Genomic DNA, 27,874 nt, shown 5'->3' on the forward strand with positions numbered 1-27,874 from the left:
GAGACCTTAGAACTTGTATAGATTATCGCTCCCTGAACCAGATCACCGTTAAGAATAGATATCCGTTACCTTTGATCCCTGAACTCCTGGACCAAGTCAGAAAAGCATGCATATATACAAAGCTGGATCTTAGAGGAGCTTACCACTTGGTACGAGTAAAAGAGGGCGATGAATGGAAGACGGCCTTCCGCACCAAGTATGGGCTATTTGAATATCAGGTCATGCCCTTCGGACTTTGCAATGCCCCGGCCGCCTTTCAATATTTTATGAAATTCATAAACCTTCAACCTTGGCTTTCATGACCAATCAGACAATGACGCCAAAACTATCATTAATATGCTCCTTGAACAAGGATTTACCCAAAAAGTAAACCAACCAACGCATTCAAAAGGTAGAACCCTCGACTGGGTGGATGACCTAAATTGTAACCTATCCATTAATTACACCTCTCCACTACGTGGACAGACCACCACCTGATTACCTTCACTATGGTAATAGACAAACAGACACAAACAAATATGACTACAGCCCCTCCTCAACCCACTTGGAACAAAAAAGATATTACAATGGACAGACTCCTACCACTTATCTTGCCATCATTGAACCAGCTATCATCATCCTCCGACCCCAATATATTAGTCGACACTTATAATACTCGAGAGCTCATAGATGTGTGTGTTGTTGTTTACATTGACGACATCCTCGTTTATTCTTCATCGGAATCTGAACATCGGAAACACGTGAAAATGGTCCTCGAAAGATTGCGTCAACACAAACTTTTCGCTAAGTTGGAAAAATGTGTTTTCAACGTGACTGAAGTTGAATTCTTGGGATTCATATTATCACCTGGCGGAGTGTGTATGGATTCAAAGAAGGTCGATGCAGTTCTCAAATGGCCATCACCATCCTCCGTAAAAGGTGTGCAAAGCATGTTAGGCTTCGCTAACTTTTACCGCAGGTTTATCCCCGAATTCTCTCGAATAGTCCAGCCCATCACTGCCTTGTTAAAGAAAAACAAACGTTTTGAATGGTCTACCGAGGCGGAACAAGCTTTCCAGGATTTGAAGACTAAATTTATCTCTGCACCAATCTTAAAACACCCTCGCCCCGAACTCCCCTACATCGTGGAAACTGATGCTTCAAGCCTTGCCATGGGGGCAGTTCTATCACAAAAGGACCCGGTAACCAATCAGTTGCATCCCGTGGCATTTTGGTCCCGCAAATTCTCGCCTCCTGAAATCAATTACACGATTACTGACAAGGAACTTCTGGCTATCAAGTCTGCCTTTAAGGCTTGGCGGCATTATCTGCTGGGGGCCCGACACACCGTTACTGTGATTACGGATCACCGAAACCTGCAATATTTGAAAACCGCAAAAGCCCAATCCTCTAGACAACTCCGTTGGGCATTATTCTTTGCCGAGTTTGACTTCATAATTACCTATCGACCTGGTACAAAGAACGGTAAAGCTGATGCCCTTTCTCGGATGGGAGTGGAAGAACACTTGATCAACCCTAAACCTGTACCAATCATTCCCGAACAAAGAATTCTGGGTGTAATCGCCACAGAATCCATAGAGGAAGTTAAGGATAAAGCCAGACAACTTGTAACTCCAGCAGACATACAGAATTGGCATCTGCAGGGAAAGGACTTTGCAGTAAAGGACAACTTATTGTATTTCCAAGAACGATTATACCTACCCAGCACAGATTTACAGAAAAAAGTAATTGCTTGTTATCACGATTCTTTAATGGAAGGACATCCCGGTATGGCCAAGACCTCAGAAAAGATCAAGCGCTACTTCTGGTGGCCGTCTTGGAAAAAAGATATCAGAGACTTTATAATGTCCTGTGGAGTATGCGCCCAAAACAAGAGTCAAAAGGAAAGACCAGCAGGCCTCTTACGCCCTATTGACATCCCACCTCGCCCTTGGCATACGCTTTCTATGGACTTCATCACCGATCTACCTCCATGCTCCGGATACAATACGATTCTAGTAATCGTGGACTTATTCTCCAAGATGGCGCATTTCATTCCGCTCAAAGGCTTGCCAACAGCAGCAACTATGGCCCGAGAATTTCTCGAAAACATCGTCCGACTGCACGGTTTTCCTTCGGTTCTAATTTCGGATCGAGGTAGTCAATTTATTTCTCATTTTTGGCGAAGTTGCTGTCGGTCGGCTCAAATTGATGTGGAACTATCGACCAGTCACCACCCTCAGACCGACGGACAAACCGAGAGGACCAATCAAACTCTGGAACAGTATTTACGCTGCATGCTGCAACAAACTGAAAAAACTTGGAAAGACATCCTTTGGATAGCCGAATATGCCTACAATAACTCTGTCCATTCGGGAACTGGGAAAACCCCGTTTTTTCTTTTGTACGGCAGTCACCCTCGAACCTCGGAGTTGGATCCCCTCCAAGATCTTGAAACACCAGCAGTAGACTACCTGCATTCTACAATCACCCAAGCCTTTAAGGAAGCTGTTTCTCACCTTCAAAGGGCTAAAGAACAATACAAGAAAGGAGCAGATCAACATCGGAAGGAAGCCCCTCAATATCAAGTAGGGGATCAAGTCTGGTTATCCACCAAACATCTACCTCTAAAACGGCCACGCACATTCAACCCAAGATACCTTGGTCCCTATTCCATCACTACCATAGTAAACCCAGTAGCGGTCAAGTTGGACTTGCCCCCGCACATGAAGATACATCCGGTCTTCCACGTCTCTCTATTAAAACCCGTGCAACCTCAAACCCGACTAACTAAATCTACAAAACCTATCCTAGTTGATGGAGAACTCGAGTTTGAAGTCAAAAGCATTCTGGACTCCAAGATCTCCAAATCTAAACTATTTTACCTAATTGACTGGAAAGGCTACGGCCCCCAAGAGAGATCCTGGGAACCTGCTGAATATGTCCACGCTCCTCGCCTAATCAAAAGATTTCACCGAACATTTCCTGACAAGCCAAAACCCCCGGAGGAGCCCGGTTTGGGAGGGATCTTGAGGGGGGGTACTGTCATGATCTCTGCTTCCAAAAGGTCAGGGTTTTCCCAACTCCCTTGGAAGCAGATCCATAACCCAGGTTCCGAGTGCCAACCAGTCCCAATTGGGACCTTTTGGACCCAGTCCTGGCGCCAGTGGCACCAGGCTCATAAATATGCCCAGTCCCAGCGCTGGAAGCGCCGGGCTCATAATGCTTGGGTGGACTTACCTGCAGCAGACCATGCTGCTTACTTGCCTGCCAGTTGAGCCTCTGATCCTCTTCTGTTTGGAACTACTTTTCCTGTTGGGTGGGGCAGGAGCCACTCCCTAGATTCAGAACACTGGAACTCTTCTGGAAAGCAGGAACTCTTTTCTTACTAGGCGTGGCTGTGGAAGGAGACACCTAAGCACTACAGGAGGCTATTTAAACCACACCCGATGGAGGAATCTTGCTTTGCGTTATTCTGCATCCTCTGCAGCAGAACGCTCATCGTGTCTTCTGCATCTGATCCTGGGCCTAAGGAAAAAGGCTTACCATCCTGAATCCAGTCTTCAGCAACACCTATAAAGACAAGAAAGAACAGGTTAGCATTACGGTCTTCAGTGACAGCTCTTCACTTACCTGGTCCATCGGCTGTCACCAACGCCTCGCAGTGCATTCCGGCATCTGAAGGACAAAGGCTTACCAACTCTTCGCACGCTCCGGAGGCCTTCGGCGCTGCATCCCGCATCTGAAAGACAAAACAAGGTGCGTTTAAAGACATTGGGGAACTTTAATACTCACGTGCCATTACTCCTTTCCACATCTAACCCAGTGGGTATTCCGGCACCCGGCAGCCGCTCCGAACTTGTACCTGCAAAATAAAAAGACAGTTAGAGCGCATCGTGAAGCAGGCAACAAGCGCTTACTTACGTGCTTCCAGGCGCTTCTATTCATCACACGGGCTCCATCTTCAACTCACTTCAGCCCGTCATCCGCCATCGCCGGAACCCTGCAAAACAAGAAACATCATTACTAAAGACTTTAAAGACATTAGAGTTACTCGAAACTTACCGTTCGTGCAGTAAACGACGGACAGCAGTCCTCTGAAGTCAAGAGGCCTGCTCCCCTTATCCAGTGAAGAAACTGGTTACAGCACCCTGCCCCGAGGCAGATGGAGAGCACGGCGTTCACTTACCTAAGGTGAGAGCGTTAACCTTTGGGGTTCTACAGGAGAAGAGAAAGGGAAGAAGAGAGAGACATTCAATAACCCAGTTCCTTAATCCCATATTTTCTATCTGCAGACATCTCACCCTTCAAGTCAGACATACAGTGCACAGAGGTCCAGCCCAAAGAGCCAGCCGTGTGTTGCACATCACCTTTGAAGATACGGTATACGCCCAGTCAAGACCGGCGCCTCTGCGGGAATCAGGTGAGCGTTACACCAGCAGTGCAGGGCACCCTCCACCAGGCCCCCACTCATGTCCAACTCATGTCTCCCACCACCCCCACCCCCCAGCAGTGCAGGGCACCCTCCACCAGGCCCCCACACATGTCTCCCAGCACCCCCAGCAGTGCAGAGCACCCTCCACCAGGCCCCCACGCATGTCCAACTCATGTGTCCCATCACCCACACCCACCAGCATCCAGGGGCACCCTCCACCAGGCCCCCACTCATGTCCCCCTTCACCCCCACCCCCCAGCATCCAGGGGCACCCTCCACCAGGCCCCCACTCATGTCTCCCATCACCCCCACCCCCCAGCAGTGCATGGTACCCTCCACCAGGCCCCCACACATGTCCAACTCATGTCTCCCATCACCCCCACCCCCTAGCAGTGCAGGGCACCCTCCACCAGGCCCCCACTCATGTCCAACTCATGTCTCCCATCACCCCCACCCCACAGCACCTAGGGGCACCCTCCACCAGGCCCCCACTCATGTCTCCTTGCACCCCCACCCCCCACCAGTCAGGGGCACCCTCCACCAGGCCCCCACTCATGTCCCCCTGCACCCCCACCCACCAGCATCCAGGGGCACCCTCCACCAGGCCCCCACTCATGTCCAACTCATGTCTCCCATCACCCCCACCCCCCAGCATCTAGGGGCACCCTCCACCAGGCCCCCACTCATGACTCCCTGCACCCCCACCCCCCTCCAGTCAGGGGCACCCTCCACCAGGCCCCATTCATGTCCCCCTGCACCCCCACCCACCAGCATCCAGGGGCACCCTCCACCAGGCCCCCACTCATGTCTCCCATCTCCCCCACCCCCCAGCATCCAGGGGCACCCTCCACCAGGCCCCCACTCATGTCCAACCCATGTCTCCCACCACCCCCACCCCCCAGCTGTGTAGGGCACCCTCCACCAGGCCCCCACACATGTCTCCCAGCACCCCCACCCCCCAGCAGTGCAGGGCACCCTCCACCAGGCCCCCACTCATGTCCAACTCATGTGTCCCATCACCCCCACCCACCAGCATCCAGGAGCACCCTCCACCAGGCCCCCACTCATGTCTCCCATCACCCCCACCCCCCAGCATCCAGGGGCATCCTCCACCAGGCCCCCACTCATGTCTCCCATCATTCACACCCCCCAGCAGTGCAGGGCACCCTCCACCAGGCCCCCACTTTTGTCCCCCTGCACCCCCATCCACCAGCATCCAGGGGCCCCCTCCACCAGGCCCCCACTCATGTCCAACTCATGTCTCCCATCATCCCCACCCCCCAGCAGTGCAGGGTACCCTCCACCAGGCCCCCACTCATGTCTCCCTGCACCCCCACCCCCCACCAGTCAGGGGCACCCTCCACCAGGCCCCCACTCATGCCCCCCTGCACCCCTACCCCCCAGCATCCAGAGGCACCCTCCACCAGGCCCCCACTCATGTCCAACTCATGTCTCCCACCACCCCCACCCGACAGCAGTGCAGGGCACCTTCCACCAGGCCCCCACACATGTCTCCCAGCACCCCCACACCCCAGCAGTGCAGGGCACCCTCCACCAGGCCCCCACTCCTGTCTTCCAGCACCCCCACCCCCCAGCCGTGCGATTTGCCTGGGTACGTGTATTCCTGGGGTGCGCGGGTAGTCTCCCATGCGATACCATCAGGGTACGTGTATTATGGGTCCGCGTGAACGTCCACACGCGATACCAGCAGTCTACGTTTATCACGGGGTTCGCGGGAAGTTCCACACGCGATTGCCCTGGGTACGTGTATTTCGGGGTGCGTGTGAAGTTTCACACGCAATTTTGCAGGGTACGTGTATTTCGATGTGCGCGTGAAGTTCCACACGCGACTGGGCCTGTGTGAGTGGGGTACGTGTATTCCAGGGGTGGGCGGGAATATTTACTCGCGACTGGGGCTGGGAGAGCGTGTTACGTGTATTCCTGGGGTGGGCGGGAAGATTCACACGGTGGCCTACAACGCACCGAAAAATAAATGGTCCAATCCTGACACACGTACGCCAGCATGAAGCAGGCCTACTTCGCCCCGCGCAGCATAAAAGTGCGCGCAAGCAACAAACAAGCTCAGACGCCAGGATGAATATACCGTTCCTAGCAGCTGTCGGGGGGAAATTCTGCCGGGGTCTGCTGGCCGTCCGCGGACCCCCGGGCAGGGAGGCCCCAACTCCTCCCGCGTATCCCAAAAATGAGTCTGAGGCACATGCAAGAAGCAAGGTGGTTCTGCTGTTTATTAAAAAACGGCAGGGATGGGTCAAGGATCGTACGTGTCCGTCCTGACTCCCTCTCCGTGGGGCTCGCAGGCCCTTTTTTACCTCGGTATGACGCGCTACTCGCGTCACCTGGGAAAGTTAGCAAAAAACCTATCGCCACTCTGGATTGGTTCCTCGAGTGGTAGGGTTAGTATAGCATACGTATGGAGAACGCTATTAGTGGTTGAGGGTCAGTCAGGTGGTATACTTGGGTTGTCCCTTCAATTAGATACATGAAAATTGTTACATGAAGACCCCTGAGGATTGGCTAATGTTAATGGCGTCGGTGATAAGTGCTCCATGTTCTGATTGGTCCACTCGCGAGCCCCCCAGTCTGGGACCATCGTTGTTCCCAGCTCGCGGTGCACCTGTCATTTGCAACAATGTATAACTATGGGTATGTGCAGACAATGCGAGAATTTGTTCATATGCTGGAGGGCAGACTACTCCCACCGCCGCAGATGTCCATTGGGTCGCTTCATTGTTGCTGCCTGTGTCTCAAAAACGTGGGATCCAGGTGCCTCCTTCTTCCTGGGTCTGGCACCCTGTCAGGTTCGGCTTGGTCACGTGAGGAGAGACCGTGGTTGAGGCAGAATTCTGCACAATTAATATTGCATTTTCCACTGTGTGTCTGGCTTAGTTTGTAGGTGTGACCTTGGCTTCGGCTTGTGGCATGCCAGTTTGCAACATTGTGCCCTTGACTGTTTGTTCTCGCCGGGCTCACTCTGCAGGGTCAGCAATTGTACTCTTGCTCGTTCAATGTTCATGGAGGCTCTTGCTTGCGGCCTAATTGGGCCTGGTGCATAGGTGGGGATGTTTGATGCATGGCGCTTTAAGTTACAGTGTCATGTTGCTTTATCCCCAGTATCATGTCTTTGTTATATTTCTCATTGCAATGTATGGGTTAGGAGAAGCGTCAGCAAGCATTTTAGATGAGTTTGTTGTGCGTCTTGCGTTTCTGCATTTTGAAAACCTATGTGAAAAATAATAACGATGCGTGTCAGTGGGCGTGTCCCTCACCTATGTCATAGCACTGAATATGTTCTTCGTGTGGATTGGTGTGGGAGTGACCAGTGTGCATGATTGCACGGGTGTGCTGACCGTTGGGTAGGTCGTCATGGCATCTCTAACAATGTGTTTATTTACTGTTGAATGGTTCAGTCGAGTTCATCCATGCCGCAGGTGTCGGCATGGGCAGGGCAGGCTGGTGGGCAGGCGGGTGGGCACAACCGTATGTTCCTGTACCAGGGTATTTGGTCGTCTGGTAGATAGGCAAACTCCTCTCGTGGCGGGTGTCTGGGCCGCGATCCTCTAGGCCAGGGGCGTGAGGGGATTGGTGGGAGCTTTTTGTTCCATTCTCCCACTTCAGTCCCCCCTCTGGTCGACTTGTCGACCACAAACATATCTTTTTCCTTATCTCCTCTTCCTCTCCATATTTTCGTTACTTCTCCCAAGTGTCCATAGTAGTTGACATGGTCTTGAAATGACCAATACATATATACACAGGTTCCTCCAGATGTGCAGTATACCCACTTCCCTATGTAGCTCCTTGGGTTTCTTGGGTTTTCGAGCTTCACAGATGGTGGGTCTAGGTGGTTGGTGATGATCTGTTTGCGCAGTTTTTCTTTCTTTTATTATTGTGTCCGTGTGCTGGCCATCATCTGCCGGCATCAAGGGGTGCATACCAACCATTTCGATCATTTCGTCTGTGGTGCGTGCCTTCCGGGCCTTCCAAAATCTTAGTATGATCAGTGCAGCTCCAGCCAGTATTATGCATCCAACTATAATCTTCAGTCCGTCCGACAGCCAAGATGGCATCCATGACCATAACATTGAAAACCAGCTGTCATCCTTCTTCACTCCTTTACTTTCTTCCATCATTTTGGAGTGCATCTGGGCCAGTTGTGATACTGCTTCTGTCAGTGTACCATTGTCAGCATCGTTAGCAGGAATGAATGTGCAGCATGATTGTCCTATCTTTGCGCAAACTCCTCCTTCCATTGCTGTAAGGAGATCTAATACATATCTGTTCTGTAGTGCTACCATCCTCACTGCTCGCAGCTCCTCTTTTATTGCGTTGAATCCATTTACTGTAGAATTAATTGTCATCATTAGCTCCCATCGAGTTATCTGGAGCCATTTTGCGTTTGCGTAAGCTTGTAGTCCCGGATGTATTATTGACGAGAAGAACATTGCTGCTCTGCTGAATAGTCTGTGTTCTGGTGGGATTGAAGTGAGTGCTGTTTCCGACCTTCCCCATAGGTAATTCCCTGTCAGAGGTTCTCCTTGTCTCTTCTTTCTATTCAGGACATCGTTGTAGTTGTTGTTTTCGTTCTCTGACCCCTTCTGAGGTTTTACAGATCTCTTCTTCCTCTTGTTTCCTTCATCCATTTTAGGGAAGTTCGCCACGTTCAAATGTTTCTGGGGCACCACTAGTGATGGTACATTAACGTGTACCATTGTGCATATACCATTCCACAGAGGGGGCAGTGTGTGGTATGCCTTGTTTCCGCAGGCCCAGTAATGGTCCATTAATACTGCTGTTCCTGCTCCCCCCTCAGGTAACTCTACCACGCTTGCACAGTTGGTGTTGTATCCCACGTCCACTTCTCCTCTATGTTGGTAGCATACCTTAGGTGCAGACAGCGGCAGTATGCTTATTGGCTCTTCATCCTTCTCCATCCATGTCAGCATGGGTACGTACTTGCCCCAAATCGTCCAACATCTGTTATTGTGTTCATCAATAGTTGTAATATTTTCTCTTGTTACCATGTTGCTGCCAATCACTCCTATGTCCCATTTGTTGTCCATGTACACCTTCCCTGTTATTGTTACCAGTGGTATTTCCCAACATCCTTGTTTACCAGGAACATCAGTGGCGTACCAGTCACATGGTAGGTATTGTATTGTTACTTTCTTTGTTTCTCCCTTTTCAGGACCACTTGTCATGTATCTGAATGCTTCAGCATGCAAACTGCTCTTGTGGTAACTCAAATAAGTCTTGAGGAAGTTGTTTTCGTATGGATATGTGTCTCGTGTTTTCCACACCAGTTTCACCACCGTCCCTTGAAATCTCCCTTTCTTTTGGAACAGTGGCAGGTATATTATACATCGTGCTGTCTTTTCATCTATTTCCGTGGCAACAAATGTTCGAGAAGCGCTCATGGCGTATGGGATCAATGAGCAGACGTAGCAGCTGTCTTCTGTTGTCTGCTTACCTATTTGGGTCATGTGTTGGTACCACATGTTCTTCGAGACGTGTGCTGAATCTGTTATGTAATTATCAATACCTTTATTATCTGAGTATGTGCTACGTTTAACTCTATTTCCCTTATGTGGAGGTTTGCTAGTACCACCTGACGTAACACCTGTTGCAGCCGTGGGTGGGGGTACATTAGGTTTGGGTACATCCAAAATATTGATAGCATAACTTTTCTGCCATACAGAGGCAGCCAAAAACCCAGTGATCATCAAAATCCCTATCATTTTTATTACAGAGGCTAGTCTCACCGGCATTTTGCTCTTACCTTGCTGCAGTCCGGCAGCTTATTCTTGCGACGCTAAAGTTGCCCGCCTGAAAATTCTCAATAGGCTTGTTATTAGTGTTAGTTGTTGTTTTCAAGCTCTCCCTATCAAGTAGTCGTTCAGTGCCCAGGCGAAGAGCTGTTCCCACGCCAATCTAAGCGATCTGTCTCTTAGGGCAGGCAAGTGTTGGTGAAGATGGGGCATTGATTGTTCTATGGCCAAGATAAATGCTGTGTAGTAGACACGTACTCTCCTTCTCTTTAGGTACTTTGGCCTTTTTATGTGATAGACAAATTGGTGTGATAGGGCTTCAGGGTAGTTATCGTCTGAGGGTAGCATCTACTCCTGGGCAATGAACTTTGTTAGTTATCTGTTTTCTTAGCAATACAATAATACGCGGTACCTGCATGTGCGAGAAAGAAAGAAGAGAACATTCAAGTGTTTACATGTGTATATGTGCAAGACAATGTCCTTCAATTGGGTGGTTACTGTAGTGGGTAGGGGGTCGATCGGCAGACGGTTTGGGCTCAACTGGCGGAAGTCTCTTTACTCTTTGATCATGTGACCATGGGGTGGGCGGTATAGGAGTTACCAGTTTCTATTTCAGTAGTTGTCTCTGGGGAATCTGGGGGGCGGCAGGGTATGGAGACACTTAGGTCGTCAGCTGTGGTAGAAGTCTCTTCCTCCGTGGGTGACGCTGTAGCTGTTCTTCCAATGGCCCTGTCGGTGACGCTAGGGCGGGTCTGGAGTTTGCAGATCTTTACGTCGTGTAGGTGATTCCAAGCACGCTTATCCTGCAAGTTTACTGCTCTCGTAGATACCTCCTCTACAAGGTGAGGACCAGTGAAGCGTGGGCTGTTCCACTTTCTATTGAAATTGCGGAGTAGCACGTGGTCACCTTTAGCAATTTTGCACAGTTTTTCCTTTTCCGGTCCTTGGTCCTCGTCTCCTTGTTGGTAACCCTTAGAACCGCCCCGCGTGCGCTCGAGCTGTTGAGACACAAACACTACACTAGTAACCAAAGAAGACACATATTGGTACATTTCATCACCAAGAACAGTTGCAGTGTTTTCATAGTCTGTAAATGCCCTTGATGTTGGCGCTAGAGGAAGGCGCATTTGTCGTCCGGTCACCACCTCATGAGGAGTGAGGTGGTGGTCAGAGCCTGGTCTATTCCTCAGCTCAAATAGAGCTAGCGGAAGGCAATACAGCCAACTCTTCTTTGTCGTTTGCTGTATCTTTGCAATTGCCTCCTTCAGTAGGCCATTCAGGAGTTCGCATATACCGTTGGCCTGCGGGTGATATGCACATGCAAATGTATGCTTGATGTTCAGTAAGGATGTGATGTGCTGGAACATTTCATTAGCGAAATGCGGGCCGTTATCCGACCGCAGTACCTCGCACACTCCCCACCTGGGGAAAACCTCCCTCACTAGAAATTTAGCTGCTCTAAATGCATCTGGATGTGAGCAGGGTCCTGCCTCAATCCACCTGGAGAATGGGCATACTACTACAATCATATACCTATTTCCTTGACATACGTTGATCATATCAACATAGTCAATATGGATGTGCAGGAAGGGTCCCTCTGGCCGGGGTATAGTGCCTTTTATCACTTTCAGCGTGTGACCGGCCGTAAACTGTTGAAATGTGAGACAATTGCTGATAAAATTTGTCACATGGGAATTTAACCATCTTCCCTAATTCGTGCTGCAATAACTTCCTTGCCTGTGTGGGCTGGGTGGTGGAGGTGGTGGAGTTGGCTCAGGGCGGTGTTCAATAGTGCCAATGGCATTACCATCTTTCCAGTGTTACCCTGGCGCCATAGTGCGTCAGTTGGTGACATTGTACATCCTCTTTTTACCCATATCTCTTTTTCTGCCATTGGTGCAGCCGCTTGTAACTCCATTATCTGTGTGGCTGGGAGATGGGTGTACCCTTCTCTTATCAACCTCTCTTTAGCTATCCCCCTCCCTCTCCCTCTCTCTGACTCTGGGGGGTTCCATATCTCACCAAAATATGCGGCATACTTCGCATGTGCGTCTACTGCTGCATTTCCTTTTGAGATATCATCTTCTCCATTAGTGTGTGCAGTACATTTGACCAAAGCTAATTCTTGAGGGTCATTTATTACTTCAATTAATTCAGCTAATAAGAGAGCATGTTGCACTGGGGTGCCGTCAGCTCTCCTAAACCCTCTTCTCCTCCATTTGGACAATCCTGAGTGGACAGTAGACGTGACATATGCGCTGTCAGAATATATAGTTACTCTTTTGTCAAAGCTTTCCTTCAACGCCAAGATCAGTGCAACCAATTCTGCTGCTTGAGCAGAGTAATGTTGTGGTAATTGTACGCATTTCACCGCCACATACACCGATTCCTCTGTCATTTTTACCACTGCTGCCCCAGTTCTCCTTATCCCATCACTTTGGTCTATTGTTGAGGACCCATCAATGAACAAGAGCTCTCCTCCATTTAGCGCGTCCTCTTCAACTTTTCTAGTACATGAGTACATTTCGGTAGTCTGCATACAATCATGTGCATAGTCGCCTTCCTCAATCACTTCCGCTATAAACCTTGCAGGATTAACTGTGCTGCATCTAACGATTGATAATTCTGGTCTAGATAAGATGATCCCATAACCTGACGCCCTCTGTGTGGTTAGTGTGGACTTAGGCTTGTTCAATATTGCAAATAGTGCATGTTCCACAGATAGTGTGGTTGGGCACCCCATTGTAATTGATGAGGCAGCTGCGGCGAGACCTTGTTCGCAAGGGAAATGTCCTAACATTACAGGATCCAAGTGATCACTGTAAAATCCTACTGGTTTGTAACCCATGCTTGTTTTTTGAGCCAACAGTGCTTTCATTACTGCTGAGTCGCAATGTGAAAATATAAAGAATTGTCGTTCATAATCTGGGGTGGCCAGTACCGGAGCAGTTGATATTGCATCTTTCAGTTCATCAAAGGCCTCTTTGATTTCCATTGTCCACCCCAATTTTTTCTCCCCTTTGTTAGCTTCTCTTAATGCCTCAAGTAGGGGTCCTATGTATGAGCTGTAATCAAATACCCATGCTCTACAGTAGTTGCACAGTCCCAGGAACTGCTGCAGTTCCCTCACTGTTTGTGGCAACGGCGTTTTTGATATGGCCTGTGCTCTTTGTGGTGCAATCTTTCTTCCGTGTTGGGATATGAGCTGGCCAATGTATAGTACCTGTTCCTGACAGTACTGTAACTTCTCTTTGTCTACCTTGTAACCCTTTTCAGCCAATATTGTCAGCATCTTCAATGAGTCCTCTCTGCATTGTTTTTCGCTTGTGCTGCAAACTATTATATCGTCAACATACTGCAACACTGTGCTTTCCACTTCAATGTTTCCCAAGTCCATCTGTATTACTCTGTTGAAAATTGAGGGTGACTCGCAGTACCCTTGTGGCAATCTGGTGTGTTTCCATTTTGTGTTTCTGTACGTGAAGCTTGTTAGCGCTTGTGAGTCTGGGTGCAGGGGTATTGAGAAAAAGGCATTTTTGAGGTCAATCACTGTAAATCGTGATGCCTCTGCTGGAATGCCACACAATATTGTGGCCGGGTTTGCTGCTATGGGGTATTTTGCTTCCACTATGTTGTTCAAGGGCCTGAGGTCCTGGATGAAACGCCAAGACCCTCCTTTAGCTTTGCGCACTGGATATACAGCTGTGTTACATGGTGATTCGGATGGTACCAATATGCCATTATTTATAAGGGCCGTTTTTGTTTCATATATGCCCTCATCTGCCTCTTTTGATAGTGGGTATTGCTTCACTCTAGGGAGTATTGCATCTTTTTTCAACTTTATTCTTACTCCCCCTATACTCTTTATGCACCCCACGTCATAGGGACTAGTAGTCCATAATGATGTTGGGACATTTGCCATATCCTCCTCAAAGAAGGGAACTGGGGTGGATGTGGGTGTTTCAAGTGCCATTGCAATTTTCTGTGCCACTCGTAGCCATATTTCTACACTCATCATAAATACCATTTCACCTTCTTCCTTTTCTTCTGAAAAGAGCTCCTCGTCTGACACCTGGGTGAGCCTGCATCCCTCAGCTAGGGCTATCACTGCCCTCCATGCTCTTCCTTCTCTGTCTTGGGCATGTACTGCGATATAATCAGCAGTTGCTATAATGCTCTCCATGCTCACTAAAATCACCTTTCCTTCTGGTTCACTGGCTGGTGTTTCTGGTCTAAACAAATAGGCTGTTGGCCTCCTCCAGATCTTTCCTTCTATTCCTGGCATCCATGCGAATGCCATGTCTGTTCCGTACTGGAATAGTTCGCCATCTACTGGCTCAGCCCTAATCACTGTCTGTCCACAATATGCTTGCATAATTTGTCGTGCAGTGAGCATGTTTATTCCTGGAGTGGAGCAAATTATGCCGTCCTCCGTAAAGGAGATCGTCATATTCAACCTGCTCATTATGTCTCTCCCCAGTATGTTTACTGGTGAGGCCCTAGAATATAAAAGCGGGACGGACATGTCATAATCCCCTATTGATAAGGGAATGTTATCAGTAAAGGGAACCAACCCCCTAGCCCCAGAGAATCCTTGGGTGTTCATGGCTTCACCTGACATCTTAAATTTACCTTCCCTTATGCAAGACCGGGTCGCCCCGGTGTCAACAAGGAATGACAATTTTTTGTCACCTATCGTTACCTCTATGCGTGGTTCCTCCGCACTATTAGGTGTTACCGACAGGATGGGACACACCAAGGCCGTCTCTGGGCTGTCCTATTGTGGGTATAATGATTGACCACTTCCTGTGTAAGTGTTGTGTCCCAGGACCGTCACCCTTCCCAGTTGTGTCTGCTGTAGTTGTGTATTGGTAGTGGTTACGTTATGGTCTTGAATTTGGGCAGGTTGCTGTACTTGCTGCACTTGACGTTGTTGTGTTATTGCTACCTGTTGTTGTGGTAGTGAATATGCCTGTGGCTGTTGTTGTGTTACTGGTTGTTGCTGCACATTTCCCGGTTGCAGTGCCTGCTATTGTTGGGTATCCTGCTGTTCCCTTGTAGGTCCTTGTTGTCCCTGTCCTCCCCATGATGGTGTGCCTGGTCTCATTCTACATGTGCGTGACATGTGCCCTAGTAATCCACAAATCCAACATACCGGTGGTTCCCTGTTCTGCCATGGAAAGCTCCCTGAATTGTCCTGGTATACTGGTTGCCCGGAGGGGTAGAAATTTCTGAATCCTCCCCCTTGCTGTTGTGTGTTATAACCGTATCCCCTCCCCCTCATCATTCCCCCCCTTCCCCTGTTGTAATTATAATATCCGGCTCCTGGCGTTGAGTATCCTCCTCCCATATTAGTCGTGTATGGTTGGGGTGGTGGCAGCTGTTGTGCTACAATCTGTGATGATTGTATTTGGGAGGGATCTTGTGCAGCCACTACTTGTGTGGGGTTTTGAGTCATTGTTGCAGGTGTAGTTATTAGTGCACCTTCCATCGTGTATTTAGTAAGTTTTTTCTGTACCAATTTAGCCTCTTCCGCTTTTCTATCCTCTTCCTTTTGTTTCATCTTTTCTTGCCATGTCCTACAATGATGTACTATCGTCAGTTGTATTTCTGGCCATGCTTTTGCTTCCATCCCCACTACCTTCTTCAGTTGTTTCTGAACTGCTTCTGGGAGCCCTTGTATTAGTATATGATAGAATATTGCTGATGTTTTGTCCCATTTTTCTCTAGTTTCCATACGCCACTTCTCTTGAATTTCCTGGATATAATCAACAGGATCTTCGTTCTCATGCATCTTGCGTGAGGTAATTGCTCCTATGTCTGATGTGTCTGGGTACTGTACCCTCAGCGCTTACCATAATGCATGTCTACAGTTTGCGAATGGTGCCCCATCGTGTGATGTGTTTGTTATTGTGACCCCGGCGAAGCTTGCTCTCTTCCAGATGTCATCTGCTGCATTCCCCAATATTGATATTAGAAGGCCCTTTACATCCCCCACTGCCAGTTTCTGTCCTGCGGTTTGTTTTTCCATTTCATATATCAATTTCCTGCACCTCCACTTAATGATGGGAGCCTGCACTTTATATTTTCCTTGTCTGCATGCTTCAAAGGGACGTATTGTGGTCTAACCCCTCCCCTCTCCAGAAGTGGCATTAAGTTGTGTCCTGTTTGACCCCCTGGGTTCCACAAAATCGAGTCCGTGCACCCCTGCTCTTCTTCCGTGTCTTCTACATCGTCAATTGCGTCCGTATTTCCCCTGCTCGTAACTGTTTCTCCTCCATCTCTTCCCCTTCTTTCATCATTTCCTTTATTTAATGTGGGCGTGTGTATTCGTTCTCCCTGCCTGCGTCCAGGGAGGTCTCTAAGCCTGCCTGCATAGGGTGTCAGTTTGTGGGGGAAGGGTGCGAGTTTAGGTGGGCATGTTGCACGTAATGAGTGTGGGGTGGTGGAGCATGTTGGACGGGATGATGAGGGTGTAGCTGCACGTGTCTGCCTTCCCGCCATTCCTTGCTCTTCCCCCTCACTTCCCTCCAGTTCTTCCTTTCTCCTGCAGGCCCATGGTGATTCTCTATTTGTCCGGGTAATGTATAATTTATCTAGGCTTTCCCTTTCACTATTTCTTCCTTCCTTCTCCATTCCTTCTTCTTCCTCACTACAAAAGTCATCCAGGAATGGCAACCCCCAATCTGTCTTTTTCCCCCTAATCGTTACTGTTTTTAAGTCTATTAGATCCGTTCCTCCCGTTTCTTTTTTACCAATTGCTCCCCTTTGTGCTGATGTTGTTGCTACTTCTGTGTCTCTGTGTACATATCTCCTTACTTCACTCTCCCCTCTCCTATCTTCTCTTTCCCCTTCATTTTTCTCCGCTATTTCTCTACCAATTTCCTCTCTTTTCTTTTTCAATTCCTCCATTACTTCACTACTCATCTTTTCCAATATCCTTTCATCTTCTTTCTTCCTTTCCCATCTCGCTCTTTCCCGCTCTAATATACCCTCTATCATCCTCCCTTCTTCGTATTTCCTTGTCGTTTCTGATAGTAATCTCCTCTTCCATATTTCCATTTCTTTTTCTTTCTCTTCTTCCTCTCTTTTCTTGTCACGCAGTGCTGCTCTGGATACCCTTTCTGCTACTGCCTTTACCCTTTCGGCTTCTCTCTTTTGCTCCTCAGTTCGTTCCCTCATTTTTTCCAACTCATTCTTACTTTCTTTCCTTTCCCGTGCTCTCTCTCTTTCCTCTCTCTCGAGCTGCTTGATCAGTGTATTCTGCTCATCCCTTAATTCTGCTAATCGTTCCTCCAAAATCTCTTCCTTTTGTCGTAACAGCTCTTCCTCCTTTCTTTTCCCCTCTCCCCCTTTCATTTCACTCTTCCTGCTATTATCCTCGTCCATTTTCCTTACTACCTCCTTCTCTTCTCCTGTTAATGAACCTCGCAATTTTAATAGTACCTGCGCAGCTACCCACTCATCATGTCCTATTTTCGCGATCTGCTCTTCGCCAGTCCTCCCCTCCCCTGCGGGCGTCTTCCTATGAGCTGATCCCGTCGTACTAGTCCGCTCCCTTCCCGTGTGGCCACCTGTAGCTGTATATGGTGGCGGGCTGTATGCCGGGTTCGAGTACCCCTCAGCCGCCCTTAATTGTTCTCTTACTATTTCTCCTAGTTCTCTTAAAGGATACAACCCCCCTCCCTCCGTTTTCCCTACCTTCGCTAGGGGCATATCGTCGCTCCGTTCCTTTTTTATTTCCTTTTCGTTTGAGTTGTTGCTCTTTTCTCCTCCCTCTTGTCCGTTCCCCGTGTTCTGTGTGCCTTCACTCTCTTTTTCCCCATTCTTGTTGAGACTTGAGTGTCGTGTAGGCAGTAGAGGCCTCCGTCCCCAAATGCCGCACAGGGAGAACTTAACGCAACTCTCTGTGCAGCCGTTGAGGTCACAGGCGAAGATGTTCGAATGTCCAAGTCCGGGAACGCGAACCTCGGGGACCCCACACTGCTGCAAGAAAATGCGGATTAAGTACCAAGCAAGAAACAGTACCTACAGTATTAGAATAACTGGAAAGGTCTTACCAGTCAGGGTCAAGGAGGGGATGAGGAACCTAGTGGAGAGGTCCGGGACCCACGTGGACGGCAGTACCCCAAGAGGAGTAGGCTCAGTTGTTCGCCTGTCAGCAGGAGCTGTGGAGCTGTGAAACTGTGAGGCAAGGAGTTCAAAGAACCAGGGTGCAAAAAGGGTGATCCAGGAGGCAGTCCAATAACAGTCCGTGGTCGAGAGCCGTGTATCACTGTGCAAAGAAATCCGAAGGGGTAAATCCAAGAGGAGTCCAGTAAAGCAGGCCAGGTCGATTCCGTGAGTGATCCAAAGATGATTCAAAGTCCGTAGCGCCAAACAGAATGCAGAGCACAGCTGAGAAGCAACGAATACCCAGGTTTCCGGGTTTATGTACTCGCGCTTCTGGTCACGTGATGCGTGGCATGGTCACGTGATCGGGCAAGAGCATCACGTGACCTCACAGTCCCGCGATGCGGAAGCTCAGGGTTAGCCCTTCGCGATCCTATGCGCCAAGGCAATTGCCAATGTAGGAACGGCCGTAGTCTGACAGCCGTCCTATTACGGACCAGGCGCGGGTGTGCCCGCAAGACGCGTGTGAGTCCACGTGAGTCCCGGGGAAGGGGGGAAGTGAGAGAAGGGCGGGACTGGGGATGAGGGAGTGCCCTGGGGACCGCATGATGAGGGATCGTGACAGAACCCCCCCCCAAAGGCCCACGACCCCGTGGGCAGGAAGGGTGATCCCGGTGGAAGCGAGCCACCAACCGGGGAGCGTGGACATCAATAGCAGGAACCCAAGAGCGCTCCTCCGGACCATAACCGACCCAATCAACCAGGTATTGCAAGCGCCCCCTGCAGACCCGGGAGCCCAGAATGGAGGAAACCTCATACTCGTCTGGGGAAGCCAAGGACACCGGGGCAGCAGAGGCGCGCAAGCGGGACGGGGCCGGACACGGTTTGAGAAGGGAGACATGAAATACAGGGTGTACCCTCCAAGAACCCGGGAGAACCAGTCGGTATGTGACAGGGTTGATAACCCGGGAAACCACATAGGGACCCACAAAACGGGGCAACAACTTCCTACAACCCACTAGCCTCAAGTGACGAGTGGAAAGCCACACCCGGGAACCCACCGAGAAAGACGGAGCCAACAGCCGTTTCTTATCTGCCTGGACCTTCATGGAAGACTGAGCCTCACGGAGATGTAAAGCAGTCTGGTCGTGGATAGAGGACAAATCCCTAAGACAGGCGCTGGCGGCCGGATTGGTGGAGGCCGCAAGGTCAGGGATCGGTAATGTGCGGGGATGTTGGCCATAGAGAACATAGAAGGGGGAGAACCCAGTGGATGCATGAACTGCATTGTTATAAGCGAATTCAGCGTGTCGGAGGGCACGCAACCAAGAGCACTGTTGTTGCAGGATCAGACAGCGGAGATATTGTTCCATTGTTTGATTAGTCCTTTCGGTCTGACCATCCGTCTCCGGGTGGTAGGCCGAAGAGAACCGGACATCGATACCCAACAACCTAGTTAGAGCGCGCCAGAAGCGAGAAGTGAATTGCGATCCCCGGTCTGATATAAGGACAGAGGGTAACCCAAAAAGACAAAAGACGGTATCAAAGAACAGGGTGGCCAGGATGGAAGCAGAGGGGATACCCTTGCAGGGGATGAAGCGTGCCATCTTTGAGAAGGAATCCACCACCACCCAAATAGTGTCGTAACCCTGTACCCGAGGGAGTTCCGTGACAAAGTCCATGGTTACCGTATGCCATGGTTTCGGGGGCACTGGTAAAGGGAGAAGCAGGCCTAACGGGCGACCCCTACGGGTTTTGCATTGTGTACAAATGGTGCATGTATTGACGTAACAATCCACGTCCCTCTTCATGCCCGGCCACCAACACCAACGCTTCAGGAGGGATAACGTGCGGCGTTGGCCAGGATGACCATTCACAGGGGCATCGTGCGACCATTCCATTGCCATGTTGCGTGTGTCGGCAGTGGGCAAGAATAGGCGGTTCAGCACAAACGGGAGGCCATCCTGGAACACCGGATCCCACTCAGATAGCTGGTCGGGATGTAAGGACACCCACTTGCGTACTGCGTCCACTAAGGGCATCGAGGGAGTACATAGACAAACGACCTTAGTGTCGTCCAACATTGTGTTAGGGAATACGGGAAGAGAGACCCCCCCGGGAGAGCGGGACAGCGCATCGGCCTTGCCGTGCGCGGAACCAGCCCGATGCCGAATTTGGAAATCGAATGCTGCGAAGAAAAGGTGCCACCTCACCTGACGGCTGTTAAGGCACTTCAGGGAAGCCAAGTCCTGCAGGTTCTGGTGATCAGTAAACACCGTGACTCGATACTTGGCGCCCAAGAGATGGTGCCGCCACACGCGGAAAGCGTCCATAACCGCCAACAACTCCTTCTCGGTCACGGTGTAGTGTGACTCGGGGGTGGTAAACTTGCGGGAATGAAATGCAACAGGGTGCAGACGACCCGTGGCCTGACATGCTTGGGATAAGACAGCACCAAGAGCGAAGGAGGAGGCGTCAGCTTCCACGACAAAAGGGAGTTCAGAGTCGGGATGCTGAAGAACAGGGGCTGTGGTGAAAGCAGTCTTCAGTGAATCAAAGGCCTTCTGTTGTGTATCAGACCAAAGGAAGGGAACTCTAGGACTGGTTAATGCAGTGAGGGGAGACACGATAGAAGAAAACCCAGAGATGAATCTCCTGTAGAAATTCGCAAAACCCAAAAAGGACTGAAGGGCTTTCAGGTTCACAGGAATAGGCCAGTCCAAAACCGCTTTAACCTTGGAGTGGTTCATGGACAACCCCCCGGGAGTGATACAGAACCCGAGGAAATCAACATTACCAACGTGGAACAGGCACTTTTCCGGTTTGGCATATAGTGAGTGTTTCTGTAAGCGTGTTAATACCTCACGAACGTGTCGCACATGCTCTTCCAGGGATTGAGAAAAAATTAAGATGTCATCGAGGTAAACCACGACGTAAACATCTAAGATATCGCTCAGGATATCATTCATAAACCTCTGGAAGGTCGCCGGGGCATTACACAGCCCAAAGGGCATGACTGTATATTCGTATAGGCCGTACCGGGTACAGAAAGCGGTTTTCCATTCGTCCCCGGAACGGACGCGGACCAGGTTGTAGGCTCCGCGGAGGTCCAGTTTTGTAAAAATGGTAGCGTGTGTGAGTCGGTCCAGCAAGGGCGTGATGAGGGGAATAGGGTACCGATCTTTCCTCGTGATAGCATTCAGGCGTCTATAGTCAACACATGGGCGTAGATCGCCTTCCTTTTTCGGCACAAAAAAGATAGGGCTGGCTGCAGGCGAGGTGGATGGTCGTATGTGCCCTAAGCTCAAGGACTTCCTTATGTACTCCTTGAGAGTCATTTCCTCGGATGGCGAGAGGGAATAGATCCGCCCCGTGGGAACCACTGTATCAGGGAGTAGATCGATAGGGCAATCGTACGGGCGATGTGGAGGCAGTGTTTCAGAGGAGCCACGATCAAAGACAGCTGCGAAATCTTGATAGACCTGGGGAACGTCTAGTGCCACTAACCCAACTACGTGTTCTGATGGTGTATCTTGCGGATCCTGTACTGTAAGATGAGCTATAGCCTGGGCGGGATTGTCGCTGTGTGCGTCTGTGGGAAGACAGAAATGCTGGCAGACAGCCGACTCAAAATGAACCAAACCCAATTTCCAATCAATGAGGGGATTATGTTCCTGAAGCCAAGGGATTCCCAGGATGAGCCCAAACTGTGGCGTGGTGATAAGGTCAAAACTAATGGTCTCCCTATGTCTGGATTGTATTGTTAATAGCAAAGGGGCTGTTTGTTGTTTGACTGGGCCCGAAATCAAGGACGAGCCATCTACAGCCTGTACCGGTTCAGGCCTGGTCTTGGTCAAAAGGGGCAGGTTTAACAAACGGGCCAAGGAAATGTCGATAAAGTTTCCCGTGGCCCCAGAGTCAATTATCAGAGTAACAGGATGTGAAACGGACGCTGTGGGCTGTAGAGTGGCTTGTACATGAATGGGCCGGATACGCCCGAAAGAGGGTGTAGGGTTCGGGGTGTCTGTGGTATAGCTCGATCCCGTCCCCGGTACTATGATCGAGCTATCCGAAAACCCTGTGGCTTGTTTTTGGGACGACGTGGGCATTCCTTAACAAAATGACCTAGGGTGCCGCAGTAGTAGCAAGCGTTATCCGCCCTCCTGCGTTCCCTTTCCAAAGGAGATATCGGACTCCTGACCCCCCCGATCTGCATGGGTTCTTGGGAGGAGTCAGAAGAAGGAACTGTCATGGGAGAAGGGGAGGAGTGAGTGAAACCTGCTTCCGCTCTTCTTTCGGACCTACGTGCGTCCACCTGGAGTGACAAGTCAACCAGATCTTGGAATGCAGTGGGTAATGAGGGTACTACTGATAAGGCGTCCTTCATAGGGTTGTTGAGGCCCCTATAGAAGACGACTGCTTTCTTGCCCTCTGGCCAAGAGGTTTCAGCGGATAGCTGGTTAAAACGGGTTATGTATTCAATGAGAGAACCCCTACCCTGGCACAAATCCAGAAGTTCCAGATCTCGAGATTGGGCCTTGTGTCTAGTATCAAAAACCCTGGACATCTCGGTGACGAGGAGATCGAAATCATATAATGCCGGGTTATCGTTCTCCAATAAGGGGTTGGCCCATGCAGCGGCAATCCCAGCCAAATGGGAAAGGGTAAATGCCGCTTTCGTGGTGGAATCTGGAAAAGCCTGAGGCCGGCACAGGAAATGCAACTTGCATTGGTTTAGGAAGGTCCTAAATTTCTTGGGATCCCTGTGGTATCTCTCAGGGGCCGCCAATGGGAATGGAGTAGGTAGCATCATGGGAACGGGATTCTGGGGAACAATCGGAGGTGGAACAGGTCGAGAAACAGAGGGTGTGTCTCCGAATTCTACATCTGGGGGTAAAGGGTGTCTGGTACTTTGTATGTGGTCGAGACGTTGATGGATAGCCGTGTTGGCTGCCGCCATATCGGCTCGTAGCACTGTAATGGCTTGGACTATAGCAGACATGGGGTCTTCAGCGTTCCCCTCCATTGCCTACACGACTATAGGCTTCTCAGTCTGTTGAGACTTGAGTGTCGTGTAGGCAGTAGAGGCCTCCGTCCCCAAATGCCGCACAGGGAGAACTTAACGCAACTCTCTGTGCAGCCGTTGAGGTCACAGGCGAAGATGTTCGAATGTCCAAGTCCGGGAACGCGAACCTCGGGGACCCCACACTGCTGCAAGAAAATGCGGATTAAGTACCAAGCAAGAAACAGTACCTACAGTATTAGAATAACTGGAAAGGTCTTACCAGTCAGGGTCAAGGAGGGGATGAGGAACCTAGTGGAGAGGTCCGGGACCCACGTGGACGGCAGTACCCCAAGAGGAGTAGGCTCAGTTGTTCGCCTGTCAGCAGGAGCTGTGGAGCTGTGAAACTGTGAGGCAAGGAGTTCAAAGAACCAGGGTGCAAAAAGGGTGATCCAGGAGGCAGTCCAATAACAGTCCGTGGTCGAGAGCCGTGTATCACTGTGCAAAGAAATCCGAAGGGGTAAATCCAAGAGGAGTCCAGTAAAGCAGGCCAGGTCGATTCCGTGAGTGATCCAAAGATGATTCAAAGTCCGTAGCGCCAAACAGAATGCAGAGCACAGCTGAGAAGCAACGAATACCCAGGTTTCCGGGTTTATGTACTCGCGCTTCTGGTCACGTGATGCGTGGCATGGTCACGTGATCGGGCAAGAGCATCACGTGACCTCACAGTCCCGCGATGCGGAAGCTCAGGGTTAGCCCTTCGCGATCCTATGCGCCAAGGCAATTGCCAATGTAGGAACGGCCGTAGTCTGACAGCCGTCCTATTACGGACCAGGCGCGGGTGTGCCCGCAAGACGCGTGTGAGTCCACGTGAGTCCCGGGGAAGGGGGGAAGTGAGAGAAGGGCGGGACTGGGGATGAGGGAGTGCCCTGGGGACCGCATGATGAGGGATCGTGACAATTCTCTCCTTCCTCCTTAATCTTCGCTTCCGTTTTTTCCCCCATAGTGAACATTCCGTTTGGTCCTGGTCGGGACCCTTGGAACATCCTCCATAAATTAAACACCTCCACGTGGTGTGTCAACTTCTTCCCCTTGTATGTGTTATGCAGATGGGTTAATAGTGAATGTTGGGTATATGGATCGAAACTGCCATTAGGCGACCATGGTGTCGTCATTTTGTTGTCCGTCCCCTGTGTCCATTCTATGCTGTATTTGATCAGTTTCTCCCTATGGGGTGACAGTGTTTTACATATTTGCTGCAGCGGGGTAGTGAGGGTGTTTCCCCACCCTCCCGATCATGTCCCGTGTGACATAGTAGCACTTCAATTGTTATCCTCCCTCTATATAGTAGTGGTTAACTTGCTAATAGTGTATGCTATACAATTTCAGATCTTTACCTGGCCCCGTAATTTTGGGGACTTGTGATTGTCCGCTAAAACAAAATAGTAAAATATAGCATTTACATTTATATATTCTTTTCTTTCTTTTCTTCCTTTACCGAACACCTTTACGGCCCCCTACGGCCGAGGCACACGTAGCCCCCTGCGGCTGCGTGCCCTGTATGACGTTCTTATTCAGCCGTCCCACTTTGTTTTACCCCTCCTCCTCTTTCTTCACTTGTCGTGGCCGGCGTTCTCTGTGCGCTGCCACGCCCCCCCTTTTCACCTTGCCCCGATCTACTCGTTACCGTTTATCTCCTTCCCCATTCCCTTACCATTATTCTCTTCCCCACCACTCTCCGAAAAATGCCTCGCGTTCGAGATATCCTATGAAAGCCCTACTGGTGACGTCACCGATCTCTTCCAAAACTACTGGTAAGTTCTTTTCATGTTTTTAAAAGGCCAAAATATGCTTGCAATCCACCCCCGTTAACCCCACAGCTGTCCTCTTGTCACAACTGGAACAAGGTAATCAACAATATAATCGGACTGCGCACGCTGCGTCGCCTCGCGTGTGATACGCCCCTCGACAGGAGGGCTTAACCAGCCAATTATCTTCCGTATTAGGCAACCAGCCAGCTACCGCCTACAGGGAAACGTCATCTATCTATCGAGTTTCCTGCTCGATCAATAGGGATCCTCATCTACTCATTGATCAATAATCACCAAATCGTAGGAAACCGCACACACACACACCCTTACACGTTGTCGCGACCTAGGCCAATCAGTTTCTACGAGCGGCCGCACGTGATATTTTCGTGCTCCGCCCCCTCCTCTTCCGTAACGTAGCAGACTGCTCTCGCACTTGTCCAGCTACCATTCACTTCATTGTCAATACTAATTTATCAAACCTTCGCCGCGCACCTGTGTAACACCTCCCGCCTCCCGTATTCTATTCCTCCCCCCTCCCTCACAATTTCACATGGCTTGTTGGGCGTGGCATACTCACCAAGTTCTCTTGATGCGGGGCCGCTCGACTGTGTGCACCCCTCCAAGCGGCTCGCCACCCCCCTCGTCTGGACCACATCTGGACACTCGCCAACTGCGGGCGGGATACTTCTCAACCAGCTCCCGAAGGCCAATATCCGGATTGTGCTGTCCGGTCTTCTCGCAGTTCCGCGATGGTCCTGTAGTACTCAAAAGGGGGCAGCGGCAGAGGGGGCCGCGCCGCCGGGCCTCCTCGCAACGGGAGCCCTCGGAAAAATAAAATAAAAGCAGATCTTAAACAGATCTCAGCAGTGCCTCCAACTTGTCGGGGGGAAATTCTGCCGGGGTCTGCTGGCCGTCCGCGGACCCCCGGGCAGGGAGGCCCCAACACCTCCCGCGTATCCCAAAAATGAGCATGAGGCACACGCAAGAAGCAAGGTGGTTCTGCTGTTTATTAAAAAACGGCAGGGATGGGTCAAGGATCGTACGCGTCCGTCCTGACTCCCTCTCTGTGGGGCTCGCAGGCCCTTTTTTACCTCGGTATGACGTGCTACTCGCGTCACCTGGGAAAGTTAGCAAAAAACCTATCGCCACTCTGGATTGGTTCCTCGAGTGGTAGGGTTAGTATAGCATACGTATGGAGAACGCTATTAGTGGTTGAGGGTCAGTCAGGTGGTATACTTGGGTTGTCCCTTCAATTAGATACATGAAAATTGTTACATGAAGACCCCTGAGGATTGGCTAATGTTAATGGCGTCGGTGATAAGTGCTCCATGTTCTGATTGGTCCACTCGCGAGCCCCCCAGTCTGGGACCATCGTTGTTCCCAGCTCGCGGTGCACCTGTCATTTGCAACAATGTATAACTATGGGTATGTGCAGACAATGCGAGGATTTGTTCATATGCTGGAGGGCAGACTACTCCCACCGCTGCAGATGTCCATTGGGTCGCTTCATTGTTGCTGCCTGTGTCTCAAAAATGTGGGATCCAGGCACCTCCTTCCTCCTGGGTCTGGCACCCTGTCAGGTTTGGCTTGGTCACGTGAGGAGAGACTGTGGTTGAGGCAGAATTCTGCACAATTAATATTGCATTTTCCACTGTGTATTTGGCTTAGTTTGCAGGTGTGACCTTGGCTTCGGCTTGTGGCATGCGAGTTTGCAACATTGTGCCCTTGACTGTCTGTTCTCGCCGGGCTCACTCTGCAGGGTCAGCAATTGTACGCTTGCTCGTTCAATGTTCATGGAGGCTCTTGCTTGCGGCCTACTTGGTCCTGGTGCATAGGTGGGGATGTTTGATGCATGGCGCTTTAAGTTACGGTGTCATGTTGCTTTATCCCCAGTATCATGTCTTCGTTATATTTCTCATTGCAATGTATGGGTTAGGAGAAGCGTCAGCAAGCATTTTAGATGAGTTTGTTGTGCGTCTTGCGTTTCTGCATTTTGAAAACCTATGTGAAAAATAATAACGATGCGCGTCAGTAGGCGTGTCCGTCACCTATGTCATAGCACTGAATATGTTCTTCGTGTGGATTGGTGTGGGAGTGACCAGTGTGCATGATTGCACGGGTGTGCTGACCGTTGGCTAGGTCGTCATGGCATCTCTAACAATGTGTTTATTTACTGTTGAATGGTTCAGTCGAGTTCATCCATGCCGCAGGCTGGTGGGCAGGCGGGTGGGCACATCCGTATGTTCCTGTACCAGGGTATTTGGTCGTCTGGTAGATAGGCAAACTCCTCTCGTGGCGGGTGTCTGGGCCGCGATCCTCTAGGCCAGGGGCGTGAGGGGATTGGTGGGAGCCTTTTGTTCCATTCTCCCACTTCACAGCAGTGGCAGTGGGTTACCAAAGGAGGAAGAGGAGGATTTTCACTCCCAGAACCAGCCTTTTTGGGATGCCTGATGACCAGGTGTATGGGAGGTACAGGTTTCCACCACACATAATACTGGACCTGGTCAGTGAGTGGGAGGATGACCTCACATCACCCACCCTGTGCTCCCAAGCACTCAGCCCCCTGGAGAAGGTCCTTAATGTACTGCACTTCTTGGCCACTGGATCATTTCATTGGACAAGTGCCATAGTGGGTGGGGTGTCACAGGCCACGCGGTCACGCTGCCTACACCACGTCTTGAACATCATCACTGCACGCCCATCAGTCCGCAGGCACATATACCTGCCCAGGACACCTGCAGAAAGGCAGGCT

The sequence above is a fragment of the Ambystoma mexicanum genome, chromosome 1q (assembly GCF_040938575.1).
Source record: "Ambystoma mexicanum isolate Mex_15411 chromosome 1q, UKY_AmexF1_1, whole genome shotgun sequence".
Taxonomy (NCBI): Eukaryota; Metazoa; Chordata; class Amphibia; order Caudata; family Ambystomatidae; genus Ambystoma; species Ambystoma mexicanum.